Raw genomic sequence first — 19,919 nt, forward strand, 5'->3', positions numbered from 1 at the left:
CTATCACATGATGGAAATTTCCACTCTTTGGGAAGGCGAAAAGAAAAGAAAGGAGGGTCTCTCAATCCACCCTTTTCCGATACTTCCCCTGGATCCCAATCGGCAGAGGTAGAAAAAGACACAGGTGAGTGAAACTTTTCTATTTTCTGCTAGGCTTACAGACTTGTCAGTGTGCAAACTTGTGGCTGGATCCCAGCCCGGATTGGTGTTTGTGCGCGTGTGTGCGTGCGTGCGCACACAGGGACACGCACACGTGTGCAGTCTGGTCTCCCAACCGTCTGGGGCTTAGGTTAGGCATTGTGGCTCTTTGTAACTTGTTTGTGGATTGACCCTAATTCTACTTATGATTTTCCTAAGGATCAGGCTTTGGGTGGGTTACTGCAGGCTAATGACCCGATTGACTAGAAATTAAGTAAACCAGAGCATACGGAGTTAAGGGGACTGACTGGGAAGTCTCTCGTGTGACTTCCTTTGCAAGAGATGGCTATGCCAAGGTAGCGCATTCCCGGGAGGGCAACCCCCGTCCCCGGCCCCAGATTCCCTTGGCACTTGGATTTTCAGTTCGGTGTCCTGGGACTGCCTTCCACAGCCGTGACCGCACCACCAGCCTAGCTCGAGTAAGCTTGGGATCAGGGTTGGCAAGTGCTACCCAAGTTGCGGGCCCATGTCCTCAGGGCAGGGACATTGGGTGCTGGACCTAAAATAGACCCGCTGTCCCTGACAGCTGGGCTGCCTGAGCCCGGACAGCACGGTACCCCGGGTGGGGGGCTGCGGCTCTGGGAGTCCCCAGAGAGTCTCCTTCAGGAGAGTAGGAAGGCGAGAGCTGTGCTGGATCTGGGGGCTGTGGCGGGGGGGGGGGGGGCGGTTGGAACACTGAGTCCGAAGTTCCGACGGAGGAAGCGTCCAGCGCCGTGGGACTGGAAAGCCCGGGGCGCGCTGGAGAGAAGGCAGGGGAAGCGCAGAAACGCCGAGCGGGAAAGGCAAGTGGAGTTGAGGGGGCGGGGAGGGGACATGGAGAGAGGGGAGAAGCCCAGGGAGTAGGGAAGAAGGAGAGAAGGGGTAAGAGGCCAGAGCCAGAGAGTGGAGAGTGTGAGGGTTGGAGGGAAATGGAGAAAGGAGAATGAATGAAGGGAAGAGAGAAGGGAGCCCGGACACAGGGAGCCCTTGGGGGTGAGCTGGGAGCACGCCGGTGTCCGGTGAGAGGTGAGCGCGGGAACCAGCCCGCAGGGCGCTGGGAGCTGCACAGGGAGTGGCTCTTCACAGGCCGTGGCAAGGGTGGGTGGGCGCTGCGCCCCGGCCACGGGCTGGGATGGAGGCGCCGGGCCTGGGGTGGTGGCGCCGGGGCGCGGAGTGCGCCCCGCGGGCTCCCATCCTCTCTTAGTGATCCAGCAGGGAGAGTGGGGGAGTGCCTCGCCTGTGCGGTGTGCGCCGGGACAGCCCAGGAGATGCGCCCCCGCCTTCTGACTTGGTTAGAGGAAAGGGATGAATTAAACTGGGAAGCCCAACCTGGGAGGCTTGGTCACTGGTGTGCCAGGGTGTGTGCCCCGCAGTGAGGGCGCAGTAGTTGGGACCTTGAGAGGCTTGGTGAGGACCTGGAGATCCCGAGCCACAGTTCTAAGCACAGGTGTTTAGATACCTGAGCCTGGTTGCACTGGAGGATGGGGTGGCTCTTGATGTCAATTTCTCAGTACAAAAGTGAATCTCTATCGGTCTCAGGAGCATCTTAGATCCTGAGAAAAGAGGCGTAGGGGTAGCTGCGGCCCTGGAGGTGTAAGCGGACCCCCTCCTGGCGCAGGTCCTACAGACACCTTTTCGCTCCCCCCACCCCTTACCGCCCGTCCCCCCCCCCCCCCCCCCCAGGTTCCAGGACCTGCTTTCTTTGTTATGCACTTCAAACTGGTGCAGCTTCTCACCCTTGGGTGGGGGGGTAGGGAGTCTTGAGGGCCTGTCTCCCAACTTCCTGGTTTCTTATATTTATATTTATTTGCTTCCGGGCAGCGCAGACAAGAGTCCTTATGCTGACTTGTCTTACGTTGTAAAAAGAACTTGCTACACCTTGATCACGATTGCCAGGGCCTGGGTTTGGGTTTGTTTGGTTAGAGCCTTTTATAGACCTTAACTTTTGGTAGAGGTGGGGTGGGGAAATTAGCCTTACTGCAAATGAGTCCCTCAAGAGTCATGGAGATCGGTGGACTCTCTCACATGGAACGCAAGAAGTGTGTGCATGCTTCTCAAATGTTAACAAATGAATCTACAGAACATCTATGGTCTGGGTAGAAGTTTGTAAGGACGGAGAAACTGAAGAGGATATGTGAACTTTCCAAATTATTAAATACCACATGTTCAGAGACAGAAAGCTTTTACTGGGCTGATTCTATCACAAAACATTAAAAAGCAGGGAGATTGGTGTAAGGGGATAGATAATTTTCAAGGCTGCAGGGATGGATGAGTTCTTCTGCCAGAGTATGTAGTGCGAGGTGCTCCAAGGAGGCTAGTCTGTTCTAGATTAATGAGAACAATGGCTCACACATATATATCAATTATTATATTTCTTCTGTGTTAAATCCTCATGACAACCTTATGATATAGATTCTATTATTATATTCATTTTACAGAGCAGGACAGAGACATATACAGTGGGGGGAACATAGACCCTCTTTGGAAATCCTATGCGGTCATTAATTATTCTTAAATCTAAATGAACAATTCTCTTTCACTTTGTACTTTATCAGGGACAGAACTGGACAGGTGACTTTTAGGGACCCAAAGCTAACCATTTGGCCTGTTACAGACTAATCCTAGACTAAGAAAGCCAAGACATGATCATATAGTTATAGACTGAATCCTTGCAGCCCCAGAACTAGAATTTTTCAACGAGTGACATTTGAGAAATGCATAATATGGTTATGGTTACCTCTCAGTTTGTCCAGTGCTGAGGCCAAGCATAATAAATATAGCAGCTGTGGACTTCTGTGTTAAATGTTTTTCTTCTCTCATGTCATTGTCATTATCTATTTCCTCAGTGTTTCTCAGGTGTCAATTCCTCTTTCCCCTTCTCCTTTGTACTGACTTGCTGATGTTTTCTATTTTTTTTTAAACTTAATCCCTTCTTTGTTTTTTTTTTTAAACTTTACATATCCAAAGCAATGATTTCTATGGAAAAAAAAACAACAAAGGTTAATGGGATTTATGGCCACTTAGATATTTTTGATATTTATCAAAATAATATAGGTTTTTAAGATGTGCTTCATGTATCCCCTGAAGTTATCTTGCAAGCCACATCTCGTTGGAAGGGTAAGGGGTGGGATTTGGGAAGAGACAAAAGAAAGGAAAGGAGAACTCTCCAAGAGCCAGACTTTTAGCCAAGCCCTTTACAAATGTGAATTCCATTCAATCTTCACACAATCCTCCAGGTTAGAGGTGTTTGCTATCTCAATTTTACAAAGGAGGAAATTGAAGCCTGTAGAAATTAAGGAAAGAACCAAGGGTCAACCAGCTAGTAAATGACAGTGCTGGCTTCAGAACCAAGTCCCTTCTATGCCAGAGTTCCTGCTTCCAATGGAGCCAGCAGAAAGAAAGTCGACCAGGAAAACAAAAACTTAAGGAGAAAAGAGGCTTACAGAGATGTTACCCTACAGGGTAGGATGTGCACGATGGGAGAAATGGAACTGCCAAATGTCTTTCGTGTGACTGCTAATCTTCCTCTGGTCTTCCTTCTACTATTTTTGTAATGACCTAATTCCATTCATTCATTCCACAAACAATCACCGAGTATCATTAGCTTCCAGGAACCCTGTTAGGGAGTTTCTTTTAACCCTGTTTCCCTAACACCTACCACAGTCTTGGGCAAATACTAGGTGCCCAAGAAATGTTTCTTGAATAAATGAATTAGTCTAGGGGGAGGAAAGGATAAGCAAGCAAACAGTTGCACTAACAGCATGTTGAGGGCCAGGAAAAATTCAGAGTTGAGCATGCAGCCACTGAAGTTGGCTTAGGAAAAGGGTCAGAGAACATTGCAAGACTAGGTAATGAGGTAGAAATAAAAGGAAATAGGAGAAAATTCCCAACAGAGACAGGCCTAAAGGGAGAAAGGAGAAAGTGGGAGCCATTCTGGGAACTTAGGAGTTCAGTATTGGGAAGTGGAACTCACCAGGGAGGAGGTTGGGAGGGAGGTGTGGTCTGTGAGGTCCTCGCTCATCCTCTTTGCAAGGGTCCCAAAGCTCAGCCCCGCCCTTGAATTTCTGAAGTGAACTGTGCTAACAAGGGACAAAATGACTGAATACAGAAATTAGCAACACATTTTATTATTTTATCATTCTATTATGCTCCTATAATAGAGAACTATGGTTTTTCTAGACTCCTTATAATGTTAGGGTTTTAAACCCTGCACTCAAATGCAAAGACTAGAATTTGTTGTCCTCCGTATGGGAAAAATCAAATAATTTTTCTGGTTCTCAAGGGGATATTCTATTTTAACAAAGATACAATTTACACAATCATAAAAAATATTACCAAAAAATGCTTTTCTGTATTTTTCTGGTGGGGGAGGGGGAGCTGGGGAGGATTTCTCTCTTTATTTTAGTTTTTAATGGCTTGATTTATTTTAGTGTGCTACAGAAGATTCTGGAAGGAAAAAATGTATTAAAAAAATAAAGTGAGATAGGGCATGGAGTGACAGTAATGATGTCAACCTCCAACCTCCAAAGTAGATGTTTATGCCAGTTAAGATTCTGGCTTTTGATAGCAGACTTGGAAAACACAATTTCCAGGGTCTCTTGTTTCTTTAGGGATCTTTTATACCAATCTTTCATCCCAGGCTCAGAGGTCTGCATAGCTCTTCACCATCTCCACGCTTGTGAAATACTCACAGTCAAACTGTTATTTGGAAGGGAATTCAAAGGGTGAATGGAATCCACAAATAATCCAAAACCTAGTTTCAGTTAATATATTAAATCCTCCACTTTTTAGCATTATATCCTTGGACAAGATTTTTAATCTTTGTAAGCTTCCATCTCTTCAGCTACAAAATTGAGATCATAATAGCACCTACCTCATGGGATTGTTAGGAGGATTAAATGAGTTAACACATGTCAAATGCTTAAACTAATGCCTGATTCATAGTGAGCTGTCAAATATGGGACAGCCATTACTGTTAATGGTGTTACTCTGCCACCCAAAGCATTGTTTGAAATGTTAACAAATGTCTATACTAGATGTTCTTTGACAGTGTGTTTTCCTCTGTCATAACTAAAATGAAGGAAACGGAAGAGAGGAAATGAAAAAAGGGATAAATAATACTCATGCAGGACAGTCCAGCCCAGAATAACGTCATGCCCTGTGTAATAAGATTGAAATGTTCCCTTATTTCCTGTTGGCTATTCGCCCCTATTTCTCCTGATAAATCTAGTGTGTATCTATCATTAAAATGAACATCATCTCCAGTTCCCTTGTTTTCTCTCCTTTTTGCCTCTTTTGGTCACTCTTGTCTCCATGGTGCCCCACACAGTGCCTGGCACAAACAGATACTCATGCATGTTTGCTGAAGGAAGGAAGGAAGGAAGGAAGGAAGGAAGGAAGGAAGGAAGGAAGGAAGGAGAACATCTTGTGTTTTTTACAATAGTATGTATTCTTCAAGGAAGCATGTTTTCACTGAAATCTGAAAGGCCTTTGCAAAGTGAATTTATGCATTACTGACAGCCAATGTAAATATTTTAATTAAATTGTTTATTTAATTAAATTGTGTGCATTATTGCAGACAATTAAGCATGCAGGCTGGGGAATCCGGGCGTGTGGATATGAATGCCTGTGCCATCATACAGTTGGGCTTCCTGGATTCAGATCTTGGCTACCTCCTATTCTGGTTCTCCCACTTTCTACCTGAGTGACCCCGATAGAGCTAGTTACTTAACCTGCTTCCTTCTCTTCATCTATAAAATGAGGGAAATATTTCCTACTTCATAAAGATTTTATGAGGGTAAAACAGAATTTTGTATGGCACATGGTGAGGGTTAGAAACCCTTCCAAGTAGATGTAATACTAATACCTACCTTATAGAATTAGTGTGATGGTACTGCATGGCACATAATAAACCCTCAAAATTGTTCCTATTCCTATTCCAACTCCTTACTTCTGTTTTTCTGCAGAGGAGTTGGGGCCCTGACTTGGCATTTCCATTTTTTTGGTCCATTGAAAGTCTTATTGATTCTACCTTACATTTCAGTGTAACTTCCTCCCTACCCACCCTCTGTTTGTCCTGTCATTTTGCCTTGCGTCATTCGCGCCTTTTTACACCGCATACTCCTCAGGACAAGGACTTTGCTCTTTGTTTTGGCATAATTTTATAACACTGGGTACACCCACGGTACTATAAAAATGTTAAAGAAGAAAAAAAAAAAAGATGTAATCCCCCAAGAGGCAACTTTGGCCAACAGCTGGTCGGGCCGCGGCTGTGTTTGCAGTGTCGGTACTCCCCCCGCCAGCCTTCCAGCAGCATCTCTGGCGGTGGCTGGGGCCTCACCCGGGGGGCGCCGCGCATCCCGCTCCGCCGCCCTGTGTGCGCCCGGCGCTGGGAACTGGAGCTGGGTCGCCGCGCCAGGGAGGACCGTGGGCGGCCGCCGCCTTGGGGACAGGCACCGCTCCCAAGTTTGCTTGCTTTTTGCTGCGACTTCGCTAGAGAAACCAGGCAAGTGAGTGAGATGAACTCGGAAAGAGAAGTAGAGAGGAACCGAAAAAGGAGGGGAGAGGGAGGGCAGCCCGTTCTGTTTGAAGAAGGGTTTCCTGCATTCGACGTGGGGCTACACATGCTATGGTCTTATTTTCTGGAATTTCTCCAAATGGAAAGGAATGTGGTCCATAGATACAGAATGTTCTTATAAACTGTATGATCCCGCTGATCTTGATTGTTAAAGTGATCTAACTAAAAGCATTTGTGTTTCCAACCTGGCTTTGTGAATGCCTGAAAAGCAATCAAATGGTTCATAGCACTACATAAATGGAGGGATTTTATTATAGTCCTGAGAATACATTTCATCCCTATATTATTCCTTTTGGTTTCTGAGGCAATTTTTTAGAAACAGCACACTTTAAAAAAAAAAAATACCTGACACTTTTTTGGCACGTGTCACTATGCTATATCTAATTATACTTGCCGTACAGAGGGGTCCATGCTATGGTGGACTTACATGTATTTAAACTTTTTATTTTGAAGTAATTATAGAGTCACAGGAAGTTGTAAAGGTAGTACAGAGAGGCCCCATACATTTGACCCAGTTGCCTCCAATGGTTACATCGGACGTAGTTTTCGTACAACATCAAAACCAGGAAGTTGATGTTGGTACAATATGTGTGTACAAAATGGATGTATAGTTTCCATGTCATTTTATCACAAACATAGATTTGTGCAGCCACCACCATAACTGAGATACCAAACTTCCATCACCCAGAAGTTCCCCCTTGTGTGATTCCTTTAGAGCCACACTCGCCTCCTTCTCCCTTCCATGGACAACGAGATATTTTCCGTCTCTATATTTTAATTGTTTTGTGAATGTTACATAAGCAGAATCATACTATCTGTGATCTTTTTGAGGTTGATTTTTTTTTTCATTCAGCATAACATTCTTGAGATCCATTCAAGTGGTTGAATCAAGAGTTGGGTCCTTTTTATTGCTGCATAGTATTCCCGTTGTTTCACCATATTTAGTGGTGGGATTTTTTTCTCAATTGATATATTTGTCTAGAACTTCAGTTGGATACGAAGGATACTCGGTAAAAGTGTGAGGACAAAATTTGAATATTTTCAACTTCAAAATGGCATTTGTGTCTGATAGGTCAAAAAGGATGTATAAACTACATTTTAATTTAAAACGGAGACCGCTGGAGGAGTGAAACGGAGAAAAAGAAGGTAGCAGAGAAAAGTATGTAGTTAGACAGTTAAGATATAAAACCTGGCACTTTTTAAGATTTCCACACCAATAGGATAATCTATTCTGTGATTTTTAGCTCTAGTTAGGACAACTCAGATTTCTTGAAGCTAATTTTACAAAACGCTTCTGCAAGAGGGAATTCCCTGCCAGTCTATGCTCAGTCACATAGCTGATAACTCATGGGCACGACTGGAAATGACCATGAGTGGCTCTCCAGTTTGACAAGGGATCACCAGAGTCAAAATGGCATCTTTAGTCTCAGGGCAACTATCAAGGGTCCTGAGACTGTCAGTGTTCTACTATTCTGGCCATTTGCCCCACACACTAGTGGGAGGAGCATCTCCCAGAGTTCACTTAAGTCAGGTTTTAAAAGGAGGATGGGACTCTTCACCTGTACACCCACAAGCAAGGGGAACCTGGACTCTCCAAAGGCTGTAACTAGCTAAGGGAAATACCACACTTCTGAATAGTACCTGGAAGGGTTTGGCTCAATCCCTCTCTTCAGCCAGTACCTATGGGAGAGTTCTTGCCCTGACTTGACCCTGTCTTCCCCAGACAGAGGAGAGAACAAAATAGCCACTACTATCTGAAAGTATAAACACCCCTTTGCGTTTTTAGAATTCCACACTTCGGGCTTTCAGAGACATATTATCAATTCACAAAATAACAGAATTATCAGCCTAGAGCCCTGACTAGATCCGAGACTAACTGAAGGCATTGTGCTTAAGTCATTTTAATGATTTCTGTTATCAGAAAAATATTCCTTTTTCCAAACCCTACCAGTAGATGGAGGGTAGGGAGGGATGCTGGTTGCAAAGCTTAAACATATATAGAACTGTCATAACTGAAATCATTTATAACTCTTTTTTATAGGCAAATCTGCTTTCCTCAATCTTTCGAAATGGAAGACAATCTTTGTACTGTCTGTGTAATTTATTTTATTTTGTGTAAATGTTAGATACCTCACATAGTTTTGCAGGCTATTCTTGTGGATTATATCCCCTGTATGTGGGCCCTAAGGTCCCACAGCATGTGGTAGGACAGATAATGCAATCTGAGGGAGTGAACACCTTGCTGTAGGTCAGGAGACTGAACAAAAGACCTGTTGAATTCTGTTTACCTCTCTCATATTATGTTATTTACTTATTTAACTAATGATGACTGCCATTCCAAGGGTGTGATGTGAACTGCAGACACAGGTTCCCAACATCACAGGCTTTGTATTTTTTTAAGGGGTGACTGGGGGGAGTTGTTTGTTTCTTAAACTTTTTCTTTTTTTTTTTAAGATTTTATTTATTTTATTTGAGAGATAGAGCATGAGTCATGGGCAGAGGCAGAGGGAGAGGGGGAAGCAGACTCCCCACTGAGCAGGGAGCCTGATGAAGGCTTGATCCCAGGATCCTGAGATCATGACCTGAGCTGAAGGCAGACACTTAAGCAACTGAGCCATCCAGGTGCCCCTTAAACTTTTTCTTTAAAAAGAAAAAAATAGAGTTTTTCTGAAAGAAAAATAAAATAGAAATGCTTCGTGTACTCTATCAATGTAGACAAAAACCAAACAGCTGTACAATTACTTTCAAACAATTTTGTAATACTGTGGCAGCATCTGTACTTTGAAGAATGACACCAAATATAATGCCTTACATTATTCTTTATACCAGAATCCCATAAAGTTCAAACTCCCTAACCTGGCAGTCAAGGTCAACCTTAGCCAGACTCTACACAAACATCCTGTGTGAGCTAAAGTAGACTCTAGTTGTTTTGGTAATCCTGGGGCCAAACTTCTGATCCCATTTCTCTTGCCTGGAACCACCCTCCTCTCTGGAGTCATACCATTCTTCCTCCATGAAACCTGTTCTGTTTGCCCCAGCTCCCACACTGAGCTCTCCAGCTCAGTTCCATGTCTTGAAGACAGGGATCCTGTTATGAATAGTGTCCAATGAAAAGTAGGTACCCAGTGGTGATGGAATGTTGTTAGGAGCTGGGCTCTGTAGTTAAATGTGGGGCTGTGAGTCCTGGCTCACTAACTTGTTCACCAGCTTTGATCTTTGGGTAAATTACTCAATCCTCTTGAGCACCAGTTGCCTCACTTGTAAAATGGGGATAATAATATTACCTACCCCAAAGGTGAGGGGATTACTGATTTGATACATGTGATGTGCTTAGCATAGGGCTGGCTGTCATGAATATGATTATTACTAATGAAAACATAAAAAATGAGATTTCAGACTTTACAAAAATTAACAGGCTATGATCTGAGTGGAGGAGGTAGACTAGAAAACTTGACTGTTCAAGCTTCTCTGTGTCTCTCAACCATAACTGCTGTCATAAGAAGGGACAGGGTCCCTCTATGCCTATCAACCCAGGAGACAATCTCTAATCCTACCCACTAAGATGGGACACAAACAGATTGAAGCAGAAGGATTCTTTCCTTCTTAGATCTAACAAAAATATGTGTGGCTTGGCACATATTTTATTTGTGGTAAGAAGTAATCAAATGATGAATAAATTTCTATGAAGAGGGGAGCAAATCCTAGATATTGGCTTCAAAGAGTAATTAAAATAGTCTCATGATGAGTCATCTATCCTTGAAGCTATTACCAATACAATCTGTAGCCTCAGAAAAGTGAAAAGTTCAATAAATTAACTGGTTGTTTGATCTGTGTCATACCAAATTAGTAGATTTTCTGATATTCCCCTACAAGTTGGTCGATATTTCACTGAAGCGTAGCTTCAATCCAATCAAGGGCATAACCATAAGTACCCTCTTGCTTATACTGATGTCTAAACAACCCCTTTTTGTGTTTTGAATTACAGATCTAAAAATGATATGTTTAGGCCATAGCATGCGATTACAAACAGAACAGCAGTGCTTTAAATAAATTAAAAAGTAGATTGGAATTGGGTTGGAGGGAGCCAGGCAGTCACATATAGATTCTGATTTTATCCTGTTCTTGGGGCCATACCTTAAATAATTTGTCAAGTGATTGGAACTCTATGTGTATAAGTATTATAAAATAGCAGCCCCCCCAACCTCGAAGAGGTCCTCAAAAATTCACTGAGGTACACATGTACACATGGATATTCATAAATTTTATAGACACAGAAGAGAAAAATTCTGCTCAAAAGTCTCATTTGTCTAGCTAAGGATATAGAAAAACTCTGTTACATAGAGAGTGCAGTGTTCTGGCTAAGAGGAACTTATACCTGCCATGGATTGTCAATTTTCAAAGAATTAGAATACAGAAAGATCCATTTTAAAATCAGAATTTTACTGAACATGATACAATGTTTTAACATGCCTTAGGCTTACCCTATTGTTAACTTCATCTATCATGGCAACACTCAAAAATGCTAGGTAATAGAAATTTCTGATTGGTTGAAAGAATTTATAGTATCTTCCTTCTGCTTTCAAACTTTTGGGAGGGATATCAAGAAAAATATATGTAGAGGTTCTAAACTAGGAAGCTTAAACCTTCTTAATATGGAAAATTTCTAAAGTATTCCAAAGTTGCATATAGTACAATGACACTCTGTCTTCACAAACTTCAACAACTATTGATACTTGTCTGTTATATTTCATCCATATCCATACCTTTCTTCCTTGCTACCCTTACCCCAACCATTACCTCATTATTTCCAAGCAAATCCAAGTCATTTCATTTGATCCATACATGACTCAATATGTATCTCACAAAGATAAGTCTTTAAGAATAACCAAATTATCACACCTTAAATGAACCATTTTCTTAATATTATCAGGTATCCAGGTAGTGTTCAAATGTGTCAGATTGTCTCTCTTTATTTTACCCCTAGTTTGTTTGAATCAGAATCCAAACAGGCTTCACATACTCACTGGTGGATATGGATTCAAAGAGACTTAAGAGACATAAGTTCAGCCAAGCCTCATCTCTCTTCTTCTCTCTTGCAATTCATTGGATGGTGAAACCAAGTCATTTGTCCTATAAAATTTTCCATATTCTGAATTTTGTTGATTTCCAAGACTTTTAAAATGTCATCCTCAAGCTTCAGTAGCCTGCCTTCTTAAAATCTAACCCTTATAAAACTGCTTCTCTTTTAAAGAAAAATTATACCTTGCCATTCCTTTGCCTGTTTCCTTGAGGGTCTTCCAGCCTACATTTTGCTCAATTTTGTCCAAATATCCTCCCTATTAATACCTATGGCTTACCTAACACTCCTTCCTTTTTTTTTTTTTTTAAGATTTTATTTATTTATTTGACAGAGAGAGACACAGCGAGAGAGGGAACACAAGCAGGGGGAGTGGGAGAGGGAGAAGCAGGCTTCCCGAGGAGCAGGGAGCCCGATGTGGGGCTCGATCCCAGGACCTCGGGGTCATGACCTGAGCTGAAGGCGGACGCTTAACGACTGAGCCTCCCAGGCGCCCCCTAACATTCCTTCCTGGTAGAACCTGGCCAACCTGAAATGCCCTTCGGTCAGGTTTCAAAATGTGTACCAGCCGCCTCCCCCAGGTGCTTACTCAGCTTTCTCTAAATTGTCTCAAGACAACACCAGTAAACAGTAGGTTGTTTTGATTTTAAAAATTGTGCTACATGACTACTTTCTAAAAAGTACTTTCTGATTACTGACATACACAATATATTTACTAGGAAATTATATACTTGGGATTTGCTTTAAAATAACGGAGGAGGGGGAGGGGTGGTTTGGAAGTAATAAGACTGGCCATGATCCATATTTGTTCAAGCTAGATAATGCATCTGTGAGGTTTCACTATTTTATTCTATCTCCATTTGTATACATTTGAAATTTTCCATAATAAGAAATAGAAATGAAATATCATGTATCACCTAAGCTACACAATGAAACATTTCATTTTAGGGGCCTATGTTGTAACACCTTTGCTAAAGATCATAAGAAAATCGTTCCTAAGGAACAACGCACTCACTTTTCCCATTCCATAAGTCTGGTTTGCCTAAAAACAAGTCAGTTGTAAAGTAAAATAAAATAATCATTAAATAATATTTAAATAAAAGGGGGACATGGTTTGGAATGACTGAAAATAGGACACAGAGAGAGGTGCTCCGTACGTTTGTTATTCATCTAAGCTGCCCTTCTTAAGATGCTGGCGTGGCAGAATTCATAGACATGCCCCTATTCTCTACGGCTGACAAAAGACGCCCAGAAGAGGAGTGACCCAGACTACTTGATTATCCCATAAGAAAAAGGTTCTAGAATAGTCTAGAAGGTCACACTTACTAGTTCTCCCTGCTACTATGCCAGAAGAATGTGCAGGTCCTAACTCCCAAGGTGAAAGTCAAACACAGAGCTTTTCAGAGACCTATCAGCTTTTAACTTTAGTCTGATTGCTCTTTGTTTTGTTCACCTGTTGAAAAGATAAGCGAATTTAACACCTTATGCTTACATTAGCCATATATACTAGGGGGTGCTTTTTAACGGACATACAGCCTTTATTAATAGTTTTCTATTGTTTCATTAGTATCATATTTAAATGATTTATAAGGGTAATTTTTAACTGTAACCAGCCATGCAACTGCAAAACTCATCACATAAATGGACCTGCTTCATGACATCTTTTCCAAAGTCACGTGAATTTGATACCATGCAGTACATACGAGTCCCAGACAGTCCAGCTGAGGATAATTAAAGGGAAAAGAGTAAGAACTGAGGCTGAAAGTGGAAAGGAGAGATAAATGGATACACAGTAAGAAGAAATGCTTTTGTGTGAAGGCTTGGAACACCTATGTGGAACATAGGGCTTGGGGTCAGGTCTGTTGGGTTCTCGCTTCGAAGGGAGGGAGCTCCAAGCAGTTTGTGCCCTCGATGTAGTTTTCATGTCCCAGGTTAGAAACACCTGCTTTGAGAGACAGAGGAATAGGCTTGAGAAACATCTACACATCTAGGCCGAATAGGTTAATGAAAACTTCCAGAAGTTTCCCCATCTCGAGCATCGACGTTCATCCTGTTTCTGGGCCCACACTGGGAGATAGCAAGCAGGAGACAATGCCTCTAATCCATAAGCTCAAAAAGGCATTAGACTTTTTATGGGAATAAGGCCATACACTAAGAATGGGTCCTGGTAGATGTGTATTTATGTACAACACAGCAGTATGAGTTCGCAATTGTTGGAACTCTGGGATAGGCTCTAAAGACATTTTTGTGAGCAAAAGGTGAGGAATCTAAATTTAATTGTCTTTATTTTTACCAATTTAAAATATGTAATAACATCATTGGTAATATTTTTACTTTTATGAGAGTAAAAATATTTTACAGATTCACACAGACTTGGTCCCACCATAAACCATATCTTCTCTGTAAGCTCTGTAAGATATTAAGTTACCCAACCTGGAATTCCCTTAAGAATTTGATCCTCTCAACTGGTGTGAGGTTATTCTATACCCAGATCTCCCAGTTCCTCTGAGCTATTACTTCCTACATAGCCTCGTAAAAAAAAAAAATTAATCAGTATTAAAAAAAAAGCCGATTGGTGCCCCTTTGTAATTCTTTCAGTAAAACTATTGTATCTGTATATATTTCTGTGCTTGTAGATTTGTAAACATTTTAAGTTTTGCAAAAAATTTTAAGAAACAATTCAATAGCCCATGTGAGTACATTTTTCTTACTCTTTTATTCTCCACCAAAATTAATTGAGAAAAATAACAGGGCAGTACACTTTTGAGGAGGAAAAGTAAGGAAATAGTCAGGGATGATGGCTTCAAATTCCATGGGATTTGGGTCACCAAATACACTAACTGAGGCCACAGAAGCCCCAGTTATCTGCCCATCTGACATATAAAGTACAAATAATATTCTCACAATAAATAAGGAAGAAATGTTTTACATTTGCTCCTTAGAAATTGGTATAGAGCGTTCGGGGTTCTTTTTTGGATTCTTCAGCGTTCACTTTTAGTAAATAATCTTCAAACATATAGAGAAAATATCAGACCAAATAAAAATAAGGCGTATTTACATATTGTGTTTTGAATAAAATGATAGTCATTAACCCCAATTCTTACATTGCTAGGGTTGTGTCTTCTCTGCCAGAGTCACTATTATGTATTATGTACATCTAACATATTTTTGAATGTTCCTTTAAGAAAAAAAAAGTTCTCCTTATCTTAGAAACACACATATATACGCTTTGTGTTGCAGTGGTTGCCATGGCAAGTTTGCATATTTCATTAACTACCAGACCAGGGTAAACAGACATCAGTAGTGCTGGCGGTATCAAGACTTTGTCAGCATTTCTGTAATAAATATATATTTTTTTCAGGGTTTCCTACACGTGAAATGTTAACTCCGTCACAGGTTCACACAAGACAACAAATGCTGATGCCCGAGAGGCTGAATGTTCTGAGGGGCCCTAAAACAGGAAATAAAAGGAAGCCATTTCTTCTGGAGATCTGTGAGGATTATAAGTAACAAAAGTTTGGAGACCATCCCGCACTGTTTACCAGTAGGCCTAGAAATTAAACTTGCCATTTGGTTTTCAGCCAAGAATGCTGACTAAAATTTTTGAATTGTGGTTTGGTTGGTATATGAGAATTATTCTTCTAAATCAAAAATAATCTACTGCTTAAGAGTAGGTTCTCACAGAAGCCCGTGGGTGGCTCAGTCGGTTAAGCATCTGCCTTTGGCTCAGGTCATGATCCTGGAGTCCTGGGATCCAGCTCCACATCGGGCTCCCTGCTCAGTGGGGAGTCTGCTTCTCCCTCTGACCCTCTTCCCTCTCGTGCTCTCTATCTCTCATTCTCTCTCTCTCAAATAAATAAATAAAATCTTTAAAAAAAAAATCCTAAAAAAAAAAAAGAGAATACACATGCCTTCTTCAATAAGTTACTGGTCTGTGCAAAAAGAAGGAAGGAACTAAAAAATAAAAAGAGGTCTTAATTTACCCATCTACTTATGACATAAAGTGAGGACCACTTTCATAGGATTCATAGAGCTATTGAGAGTGAGACCGACCCTCTAACTACTAAGAGCCCTTGAAAAATTATTTTCTGCCCAAATCTGGTCCATACATGCATACTATCTTATGTATCAATTGTGCCAATTCTCAAATGATTTCAGTGACCATGACAGAATAACTGTGGTTAGGTGAGCTAACTTAAACATTTTAGGTGAAAACACATGCCACAAAGCCAGGTGATCTCATCTACCTCTGCATACTAAAAATGAATCTATTTATACACCTAAATATTCTTCTTGGGTATATCTAAACATTTATGGTAGTGTATATAAGAAAAACTGAGTGCTTTTATTTGCTGAAATCCCAGGAAAAAGAATAAACAGAGCCCCCAGTTTTTCACTCCAGCTGGAATGATTTAGCTAATTGAGGTCATCATAAGGAGATTTCTCTAAGACATTTGAAAATGTGTTTCATCTTTTTGCCACATATTTCTCAATCCTTGTATTAGTGTAATAAAAATAAGCTGTATTGGCTATTTAAGAAATATTTAAGTAATGTTTCTTGTGATCCAAAACATGACCAGAACGCACTGAGTAAAATCCTAGGGAGTCTTCCAGCAATTCACTGCGGCCTCATTTTCTCTCCTCTTTCATACTGTAGCTCTTGCTCCTATTGTTTCTTTTCTTAATCTGGCTTTGGTAGGGACAGTGGGGCAGAGGAGTGATAGAAACATTGTTTACTTATCAATTGCCCCAGGAAAACCAGTCTCTACATTGGACAGTGATGAATTCAGCAGACTAGCTATGGTTATCCTACCACCAAATAGCAGGACTGATTTTTTTTTTTTTAACTAAATTTACCTTATCAAATTTATAAAGTGGGCTGTTGAGACCATGAATCTTAGTAGTCTGGGTAGGTACCAAGCCTAAAGACATCTATATTTCTGTAATAAATATACTTCAGTATTACTCTGTTTTGGAGGACAACAGGGACTTGTGCACGTAAGCATATGCACACTCGTGTGAGGACAGCTCAGTATGTCAGCAACCGGAAGACCAACTGTTTAAAAGGGGAAGAGGTAGAAAGAAAAGAAAATACGAGAGTGCACATCTCCAGCTTCCATCAGTGTTACGCTTATTCACATTTATACCCATTCCACCTGATGGCTAAAAAAACTGGCATGTTTCCCAGCTAGTGTAAGAATATCTTAGAAGAACTCTGAAGATTTTAATCAAGGTTCTTTTTAATTTCTATAAAGCATTCTGTTGGAAAACATCTGCATGTATGTTTCCTCATGTCTAAATCGCAAAGAATGAATCGAACTGGAACTAATAAAGGATTTGACAGCACAGTCTTTTAGACTTCAATTCAAATTCTAAGCAGTTGTATCCAGGTTAAGCTTGAATTAATGAGAAGTAGCATCTATGCATGCTTGTAAAACTTCTTTGGATGTAAGAAATGTAAAGATGGAAGTTACGGGGTTTTGTTTGATTAAGAAGCTGCCTCAGAGAGCCAGTCATCCATTCATGTTGCCCTCTCATCCATGCACAGATTGATAATGATGAAAAGGGTCTTGCAACTGAATTAAGTGATGATGATTAGACAAAAACTGGGACTGGCCAAGTTGAGAATTAGTACTAAAATGCCCGGCAATCTCAAATCCTAGAGTGTAAGCAAAATGTAGATCACTTACTTTGGCATTCGGAAAATGTGTTCTTGGTATATCTTTGGGTCTTCATGTTTTCTCAGTCTCACCAAAAAGAAAAAATAACCCAAAGCAAAGCCAAACCAACTCCCCCCACACCCCGCCCACCACCACCCCTGAAATCTACAACTAAGTTTACATGTTTAAACACTGCTTCTGAGGACAGGTTCAGGGATAAATATGTACGGTGGTGCTGTTCAGCTTCACAGGTTGGTTAATGTTAAACAAACACATTGCAAATCGTGTCTTCTTACGAGGTTGTTTTCTGAGATTCCATGGGTCAGGGTCAAAACCTGCCGTTTTCTAGCTTTTCTACAGTGCTAATCAATAGCTTAACAAATGGAATAACGGTCTAATTAAACAGTGACAATACGCTTCTAAAGCAACTGTGCTGAAATTATTTCACGATCAATTTTGCTAGTGTCATATCGCCCTTATAAACGAACAGCAAAAAAAAAAAAAAAACAACCAAAAAACAAAAACCCCCCACATATACCTTTTACGTTTACAATGATTGAATATCCATTATCTCAGTTACACCTCATAGTAACCTGGTATAATGGCCTTTGTCAGACCAGTTTTAAAGAGAAAATTGAGTTCCAGAATATTTACATGACTTTACTTATTCAACAAAGATATATGAAGTAGCTACCATGCTAGGTTTTGAAGTTAGAGACAATCCTTTAAATACACAAATACTTACATAATGTTTACTCCATGCCATTCTTCTAAATTCTCTACAAATATTAACTTCGTTATTCCTCAGAACAGCAGTGTGAGGTGGGTACAATTATTACCTCCTCTTTACAGATGAGGAGCCTGAGACACAGAAATGGCAAACAGCTCGCCCCAAGTCAGACAGCTAATAAAGGACAGGAATCGATGTAAGTCTAGGCATTCAAGCCCCACAATCTATACTAGTTAACCTTGTGCTATGCTGAATAAGGCACCACACCTGCTCCCAAGGACTTCAAAGTCTAACAGGGCAAATGTGTAGACAAATGTATCCGTGCAGCTCCTAGGAAGCACAGAGTGCGGAGAAGGAAGGATTCACTCTAACTTGTGAAAAGGCTCTCAGCTGGCAGGCAGAGGAACGAGAATCAGATTCGAATCTGTGACGTTGGACTCAGAGTCAATGTGTTCTTCCATTTCCTAGGGCAGGCCCATATTTGATAAGAGTTTGGAACGACAGTGAGAAAACAATGCACTTATGGGAACACAGCCTATGAACCAAAGGATAAAGGCTCAGCTTCTTTGAATAGGAAGAAAAAAGCACTGTGGTTCCTAACGGATAAAAATGTAGACCAGAGGGGCGCCTGGGTGGCTCAGCTGGTTAAGCCACTGCCTTTGGCTCAGGTCATGATCCCGGAGTCCCGGGATCGAGTCCCGCATCGGGTTCCCTGCTCAGCAGGTAGTCTGCTTCTCCCTCTGACTCTCTTCCCTCTCGTGCTCTCTATCTCTCATTCTCTCTCTCTCTCAAATAAATAAATAAAATCTTTAAAAAAAAATGTAGACCAGATATAGGTCTACAGATCTCCCTCTCTTCTATATAACATAGAAAGCATACATGCGTAATCCATGTAACACATAATATATATGTAGATACCAGCAGAACTCTTAATGTATATCAAGTCAACTGTAAAGCTCCAATTATTCTAAGGCTCATGGTCAATCAGAAAAAAAAAAAGAGTCCGACGTTCTGCTCAAAAGTAAAAGGAAAGCCTAAAGACATGGAAACAATAATGAGCATCATTCTGGGCATATAATAGATGGCTGATTGAATGACTGCTTGATTGACTTACTGAAAACAGGGAGAAGAAAAAGACCTGAGATGAGGCAGTCTCTATTGTTCACCTTTAAAGTTTGGTGAAAATTTTGGTGAGGAGAATTAATTAAATTGAAACATGTAGAATCAGGATTTTATGTAAACATATCAATTTTATGTCCAACAGGTCTCTCCTGGATAACCATTTTGGTGTTTGACTACTATATAAGTGCGGCTACCAACTACTTATATTTCTAAGTTTTGTAATCCAAGCAGTGGCCAAAGGAGCTCCACAGGAAGAAATAAATATTTGGTCAGTTTGAACCATAGTTGTTTTTGTAAGTGTGTTCTTGGCACATAGTAGGTCCCCAATAAGTGAATGGGTGAATTTCATTTGGTCCTTACAATGGTCCTGTTATTATCCCAGGAATTATATATATATATATTTTTAAAGATTTTCTTTACTTATTTGCCAGAGAGAGAGCACAAGTAGGCAGAGAGGCAAGCAGAGGGAGAGGGAGAAGCAGGCTCCCCGCTGAGCAGGGAGCCCAATCGCGATGCGGGACTCAATCTCAGGACCCGAGATCATGACCTGAGCCGAAAAGCAGCTGCTTAACTGAC

At 41.2% G+C, this 19,919-nt stretch overlaps 1 protein-coding gene across 2 annotated transcripts in view; it reads left to right on the top strand.

Moving 5' to 3' along the window:
- The first annotated feature begins 21 nt into the window (after positions 1-21).
- SLC38A4 (solute carrier family 38 member 4) overlaps positions 22-19,919 on the top strand; it is a 69,243-nt gene continuing 49,345 nt past the window's right edge. The window contains exon 1 of one of the 2 annotated variants that reach the window (XM_073882083.1): positions 22-124. The gene's annotated coding sequence lies outside the window, so the exon portion shown is untranslated. Of the gene's footprint in view, positions 125-6,439; positions 6,687-19,919 lie in introns of those variants that run through there. The other variant, XM_073882085.1, reaches the window with a different exon arrangement.

Source organism: Callorhinus ursinus, unplaced genomic scaffold, assembly GCF_003265705.2.
Source record: "Callorhinus ursinus isolate GAN/ISIS: 27379988/994484 unplaced genomic scaffold, GSC_fseal_2.0 scaffold44, whole genome shotgun sequence".
NCBI classification, from domain to species: domain Eukaryota; kingdom Metazoa; phylum Chordata; class Mammalia; order Carnivora; family Otariidae; genus Callorhinus; species Callorhinus ursinus.